This window comes from Hemiscyllium ocellatum (assembly GCF_020745735.1).
Source record: "Hemiscyllium ocellatum isolate sHemOce1 chromosome 15 unlocalized genomic scaffold, sHemOce1.pat.X.cur. SUPER_15_unloc_15, whole genome shotgun sequence".
Classification (NCBI taxonomy): domain Eukaryota; kingdom Metazoa; phylum Chordata; class Chondrichthyes; order Orectolobiformes; family Hemiscylliidae; genus Hemiscyllium; species Hemiscyllium ocellatum.
This window is the reverse complement of record NW_026867451.1, coordinates 292095-299848: the sequence shown is the minus strand read 5'-3', so window position 1 is coordinate 299848 and position 7754 is coordinate 292095.

The following is a 7754-nucleotide window of genomic DNA, read 5'->3' as shown; positions in this document are numbered from 1 at the left end:
AGTTGGGAACCAATCATAGCAACTGTTCACAGAGTCTGGGAACTATCAGCAGAGGAGAACATTCTCAATTTCTCAGAGTTGGTGAGGTGTATCATCCCGGGAATAGTGTTGTGAATCAGTCACGCACCCAATCTCATAATTTTGCCTTTTGTCAAAAACGTGGCTCCTGAAACTAGATGCAACATTCCAGGTGAGACAAGAGACTGTTTGATTTCAGATTAACATAATTGCTTTGTGTTTGTTCTCTGCGGTGTTATTGATGAAGTAGGGTTTAGTTGCTCTTCTGTCCACATGTCATGGTCCATTCCCTGATTTGTGCACATACACATGGAGGATCCTCTGCTCCTTCACCCCCTTTGGGTTTACCCCCTTACTATTAGTGGGCGGCACGGTGGCACAGTGGTTAGCACTGCTGCCTCACAGCGCCTGTAGACCCGGGTTCAATTCCCGACTCAGGCGACTGACTGTGTGGAGTTTGCACGTTCTCCCGTGTCTGCGTGGGTTTCCTCCGGGTGCTCCGGTTTCCTCCCACAGTCCAAAGATGTGCGGGTCAGGTGAATTGGCCAAGCTAAATTGCCCGTAGTGTTAGGTAAGGGGTAAATGTAGGGGTATGGGTGGGTTGCGCTTCGGCGGGTCGGTGTGGACTTGTTGGGCCGAAGGGCCTGTTTCCACACTGTAAGTCTAATCTAATCTATTGTATGTTCCCCTGAGTTCATCACAAAACAAAGAAGCACGTCACCCCTCCCTGAGACGGAGATCTATCTGACACACCGATATTAACGAATAACAATCCTCAAAAATGATCAATCACAGGTTGATTTCGATCAGAGAAGTTCTGGAAACCCTGCTGCTTTCCATGTCCTTTCCCACAACCCCTCTGTCAAACTTGATGCTCTTAGCTGTTCTTCCAATATCCTAACATTTTACCTTAAATGGCTGTTAATATTTTTCTGTAATTTTGCATGATGGACCAAAGCACAGGTTGGTACAACAAGGACTCCAAACACTGAACTCTGAGAACGTACCCAGTAAGGCAGCCTACATTCTGTAACAGCAAACACCCGTTAACAAATGGTTGACAAGTACAAAACAGCGGGTGAGATTAACTTGAACTCATCAAAATAAAAGGAAAGTACTCTGGAGGTACAGCGGTGTAGGCAAGAGCTGGGCAGACAGAGTGGAGTTCATTTTTTAAAATTCTTGTTTATATACAGAATTTTCTTTCCACACAATGTAACCTTTTATTTCCCATCACCCAAGTCCCCCACAGTCTCTTTATTTTCTGCTACTAACCATCACCAGTAAATTGAATAATTTATGTTCAAAGCCCCTCCCACCATCAAAGATACGGCAAAAGTAGGAAGAGCTAGAAGGAGATTGGAGTCATTTTTTCTTGTGGTGATACATTACTGCTGTTCTAACACAAGGTATTTCTGAGGGATGGTCCAGTGAAGCTATGTGGATGGAACTCATAAATAAGAAGGGCATAATTACTTTGATGCAATTGTAATAGTCCCCCCAGTAGTCAGAGTGAAATTGAGTAATGAATATGTGGAGAGATCTTATTTATATGTAAGAATAATAGGATTGCAATAATCGCAAATTTTAACCTTCCAAACATAAAGTGAGACAGTCATGATCTTAAGAGCTTGGATGGTGAGGAATTTTGTAAGTGCTAAAGTCAATTTTCTTCATTAATATACAGATGTAACTCTCACAGAAGGAGCAAACCTGACCTACTCTTGTGATATAAGGCAGGACAAGTGACTGAATGGTTAGTAGGGGAGCTTTTTGGGGCCCGGGTCATATTTTGATTAGTTTAAAATATCTATGGAAAGGATTGGCATTATATATAAGTTAAAGTTCTTAATTGAACGAGGGCAAATTTTGATAGTATGAGACAAAAACTTTCAAGAGTTGATTGGAGTAGACTGTTTGCAGCTCAAGGGACGGCCGGCAAGAGTGAAGCTTTCAGAAGTGAGATAACGAGAGTTCGGAGGCGTGATGTTCCTGTTAGTGTGAAGATAAGGCTGGTAAGAGGAGGGAACACTGGAGGAATAAAGATATTGAGGCTCTGGTTCAGATTAAGAATGAATCATATATTAGATATCGATAAGTGAGATTCAGTGAATCTCAAAGAGTAAAAGAGGGGCAGGGACATTCTAAAGAGGGAAATGAGGAGGGCAAGAAAGGAAAATGAGATAGCCTTGGGAGATAATGTTAAAGATAATCCAAAGAGATTCGACTAGTACATTAAGAGCAAAGGAGTAGATCACAGAGTCATAGAGATGTACAACTTGGAAACAGATCTTTCAGTTTCACTTGCCCATGCTGACCAGATATCCTAAACTAATCTAGTCCCATTTGCCAGTACTTGGCCCATATCCCTCCAAACCCTTCCTATTCTTATACACACTCAGATGCCTTTTAAATGTTGAAATTGCACCAGCCTCCACCACTTCCTCTGGCAGTTCATTCCATACACACCACCCTCTGCATGAAAAAGTTACTCCTTAGGTACTTTCAACTTTTTCCCCTCTCACTCTAAACCTAGACTCATGAGTGTAGATTTAGATGAGACTCCACCCATTTCAGGGAAAAAACCTTGCCTATTCACTGTATCCATGCCTCTGATGATTTTATAAGCCTTTATAAAATCACCCCTCAGCTTCCAAAGCTCCAGAGAAATCAACCCCAGCCTATTCAGCCTCTCCCTATATAACTCTACATGGCTGTGAATATGTATCAGCCTAGAGGATTGGCTTCATAAATCATGTTGCATTTAATATAAATGTTGTTTTTTATTATTATCATTTAGTTTAAAATGGAGGATGGGTGCCTTTTCAATTTATGGTGTGTATGGAAAGACCTGGAAAATAAACTACAACAAAAAAATGGACAAAAAGTTATTGTACTACAGATAATGCACCATATCATTCGTGTAAAAAATAATTCCCTGTTTTGACCGTGAAGTTAACAGAGTCTATTAATTAGTCCTGTGTTTGTAATAATTTTCATCTATCTGTCATTCTACATTTAGTTGTTGTAGTTAATGTGTGGATTACTGCACCTCTCTAAAAATTCAAAACAAAATAAAGTAAAACTGCAAATTAAATATTGCATCTAATTACGACAAAAAAAATTAGCAATACAATGACATGAAATTGGAAAGGAATGTTGAAATGTAGCCAATTCTGAGGACTACAAGAAGTTGCAAGAGATCATTAATTAATTTACGGTATGTTCAAATAATTAGCAAATGAAGATCCACACAGATAAAGGTAAGGTATTACATCTTGGTAGGAATAATGTGCAAGGCGAAAGTGAGGTCTGCAGATGCTGGAGTATCAGAGCTGAAAATGTGTTGCTGGGAGAGCGCAGCAGGTCAGGCAGCAACCAAGGAACAGGAAATTTGACGTTTCGGGCATAAGCCCTTCATCAGGAATGAGGAATGTGTGTCCAGCAGGCTAAGATAAAAGGTAGGAAGGAGGGACTTGGGGGAGGGGTGATGGAGATGTGATAGGTGGAAGGATGTCAAGGTGAGGGTGATAGGCCGGAGTGGGGTGGGGGCGGAGAGGTTAGGAAGAAGATTGCAGGTTAGGAAGGGGGTGCTGAGTTCGAGGGATTCGACTGAGACAAAGTGGGGGGAGGGGAAATGAGGAAACTGGAGAAATCTGAGTTCATCCCTTGTGGTTGGAGGGTTCCCAGGCGGAATATGAGGTGCTCTTCCTTCAACCGTCGTGTTGTTATGGTCTGGCGATGGAGGAGTCCAAGGACCTGCATGTCCTTGGTGGAGTGGAAGGGGGAGTTAAAGTGTTGAGCCACGGGGTGGTTGGGTTGGTTGGTCCGGTGTCCCAGAGGTGTTCTCTGAAATGTTCCACAAGTAGGTGGCCCATCTCCCCAATATAGAGGAGGCCACATCGGGTGCAGCAGATGCAGTAAATGATGTGTGTGGAGGTGCAGGTGAATTTGTGGCGGATATGGAAGGATCCCTTGGGGCCTTGGAATAATGTGCAGGTCACTTATTCAAAGATGCACGTCTAAGTGAGGGAGACAAACAAAGGGATTTCAGACAATTACATCAGTCACTAACAATTTCACCACAGGTTCCAAAGGCCATAAAAATGTAAACAAAGTACTAAGTTTTATCTCTAAAGGGATAGATTTGAAAGTAGGGTCACTATAAAAATTTGGTTGACTATAATTAAGAGTATTATTTGCAATTCGAGTTGACATATTAGAGAATGTATGAGAGAGAGTAAAGAGATGATTTATGAGAAAGCTCCACAAGTTTCTGGCTGTGTATATCCAGGAAGAATTGTTGTGCTGTTCACTTCTTTCTTGAAAAGAAGGCTGACAGTTCAAAAATTAAGAAAGGTTTTGAAAAGAGAAGGTACAAAGAAAACATTTCACTGTGGGATAGAATATAACTCGAGGCTGTCAATATAAGACGGTACCTCAAGAAGTCCAAAAGGGAATTCAGAGGAAACCTCTTCACTGAAAGAATGATGAGAATGGGGAATATGTGACCAGACGGAATAGTTGAAATCAATAGTTTAGATGTATTTCAAGGAAACTAGGCGAGCACTAGGAAGGGATGGGAATAGAGAATTACAACGGGCGATTTAGATGAGGAAAGATGTGAAACACCTTGAGTGGAACATAAGCACTGGCATGAACTGATTGTGCCAAATGGTCTGTTTTTCCTCTATAATCCTACGTAGAAAATCACCATTGTATGAAACAAAAAGTGCATTAAGAACATTTAGAAGAGTTATAAAGTTTCTCACAAAAAGTCTCAAGTATCCAGCACTGAATGTAAATGATTTTATCACATGGCCACACTTCACGATTTGCTTGATAGCACTGAAACAGCAGTAATCACAGTCCTCTTACTAGGAGTAGGAGTAACCCATCGTCCTTGCACCAATTGGGGGATCTTAATGACTTATTAATGGCCTCAGTAGGAGCTGCCAACCTGGTCCTGGGAATGTTGTGAACACTCTAGCCCTCACGGCTTCTTTCACTCACTTACTCTGATTTCCAGTTCCCGTAATGATCACCACCATGGACAGGGGACTGTTCCAGTGTGCAGATGGGATACCCTGTTGTGAGCCACAAGGTACTTCATTAGGAGGGACATCCTCCAGGTGTGTCACTAGGATGCAGGGGGAGGTCTCCCACACAATGGAGGACCTTACTGCTAATAAACTGCCAGCATTGGCGGGAACACACTCTACATTGACCACCTGAGTGGTCATCCTTTCCCGAATTTGGGATCAATAACATACTACGGAGGTGGAATCTCCTTCCTTCCCTTCTCATCTTCCACCCTATTATCCACCTAATGACCTTGCAGCCTGTCCCTAGAGGGCTGATAGAACCCAGTCCCATTCCAATATTCAAGAACATGAAGAGCTGGCAACCTGGTCAAAATTGACAAAGCTTAACACAAACAGTCTTGGCCTGACAGTCAAATTCTAAAGTGTAACTTGAGATGAGTTCAATAAAAATGGCAGAAGTACAGAAACAACCACTTCCATCTGTCAGAAACACATCTCTATGAATGGGAACGGGTGGTCTGCTATTTGGAATGGAGCAGTGCATTTGAAAAGTGAATGAGGAGCAGCAATGTTTTGTGATGGACGTGTGCACAGTTTGAAGCTGTTTGCTGATTCAGTTTTGCTAAAGGTTTGGCAGATACATTCCAATGAAAATCAATTAAATCTGCCAAAGTGGATATTAATACTCACGTTTATGAGATGCTTTAACATAGAACATAGAAAAATACAACACAGAACAGGCCCTTTGGCCCACAACAGTGTGCCGAGGTCTAATCCTAATGTAAAATATAACAACCTACACACCCCTCAACTCACTGCTAAACATGTGCATGTCCAGCAGTCACTTAAATGTCCCTAATGACTCTGTTTCCACCACCACCGCTGGCAATGTATTCCATGCATTCACAACTCTCTGTGTAAAGAACCTATTCTAATATCTCCTCTATACCTTTCTCCTAATATCTTAAAACTATGACTCCCCTCGTACCAGTCAATCCTGCCCTGGGGAAAATTCTCTAGCTATTGACTTTATCTATTCCTCTCATTATTTTGTATACCTCAATCAGGTCTCCTCTCTTCTTCCTTCTCCAGAGAGAAAAGTCTGAGCTTATTCAACCTTTCTTCATAAGGCAAGCCCTCCAGTTCAGGCAGCATCCTGGCAAACCTTCTTTGCACCCTCTCCAAAGCCTCTATCTATTTCTTATAGCAGGGTGACCAGAACTGGACACAACTTTCCAGGTGTGGTCTCACCAGGGACTTGTAGAGCTGTAGCAAAACCTCGCTGCTCTCAAACTCGATTCCCCTGTAAATGAAAGCCTAAACACCATATGCTTTCTTAACAACCTTATCCACTTGGGTGGCAACTTTGAGGGATCTATGTACTTGCACACCCAGATCCCTCTGTTCCTCCACACTGCCAAGAATCCTGCCTTTAACCCTATATTCAGCATTCGAGTTTGACCTTCCAACCTGGAAAAGGATGCACCGAATGCCAAACACGAGAAGGTTGTTGGCATGTATCAGAAGAGTTAGGACCAATGACATGAAACTGGCTTTTAAGCATTTGAGAATGAGTACCAGAGGGCATGTGAGGAAGTTTATCAGTAAAGTACAGCTAATTCAGGGGACCTGACCAGACTCATGGACAAAAGCAATCAGAGACCCAAAGAACAGAGTGTGTATATAAGGGGTACAAGAGACAGCGTGAAACAAGGCCTTGAAGAATTTAGAGATAGACATAAGTTTAAACTCAATACATTCGATGATAATGAGCCAGTTAAGATCTCAGTCCTTTCTCTATAAGCACAAGTTTAAGTTGACCAGTCTTGTCCAGGCCAGCATTAAATGGGATGTTTATTTGCACTGTGCACATCTCCTGATTTCACAAGATATCTCAGTTTTGTAAATGCAATAGAATGCATTATCCACCGTTTCAGCAATTCCTTTAATAGAAGTTAACAGAAATAAACAACTTTCCAAAGCTGTCTTTCAACAGCCAGACTGATACAATATTCAAAAAGGATCTGCATGTACAAAGTGGGCTTGTCAGGGGGTTTAATCATTTCACATTCGAAAACTAGATTCCATTTTAATGATATCAGCTGGATGTTGGATACTCCATCAACAAAAGGTTCCCATATTCAAACGGTTGTTTGCAAATATAGAAATTGGATATTGCTATAAAATATGACATGCTCTTTTTTTTGTCTTGCATACACCAGGATAGCTGCAAAGATTTTGATATTAAGGGAAACAACATTTTACACTGAACAAGTTCTGATGCTTTGGAAAGTGCACAATAATTGATCAAGATGTCCCCAATAGAAATGGACTGGTCAGATGGTGACAAACAGTTAACAGCTAAACTTTGTTAAGTTTGCAATTGGCAGGTTGCCTGAGTGGTCAAGGTATTGCCCTGCCAAATGAGTCCGAGAATGGCCATCACCAATTTAGTCGAATCACAACAAGCATTGGCAGTTAACTGCCAATCATCACCTGGTCCATTCTCCATGCCTTTACCAATCAGCACTCATTACCCAGACAGATTAAATGCTTTCTCCCTTCCCATTGGTATTCTTGAGAGTGTCCTGATAAGTACAATACTAAAGACTTAAATAAAAAAACACTTTATTTCCATCAATACTCAAATGTCCATGCTGCCCCAGCTGGCAGAGGTGAACATCACTACAA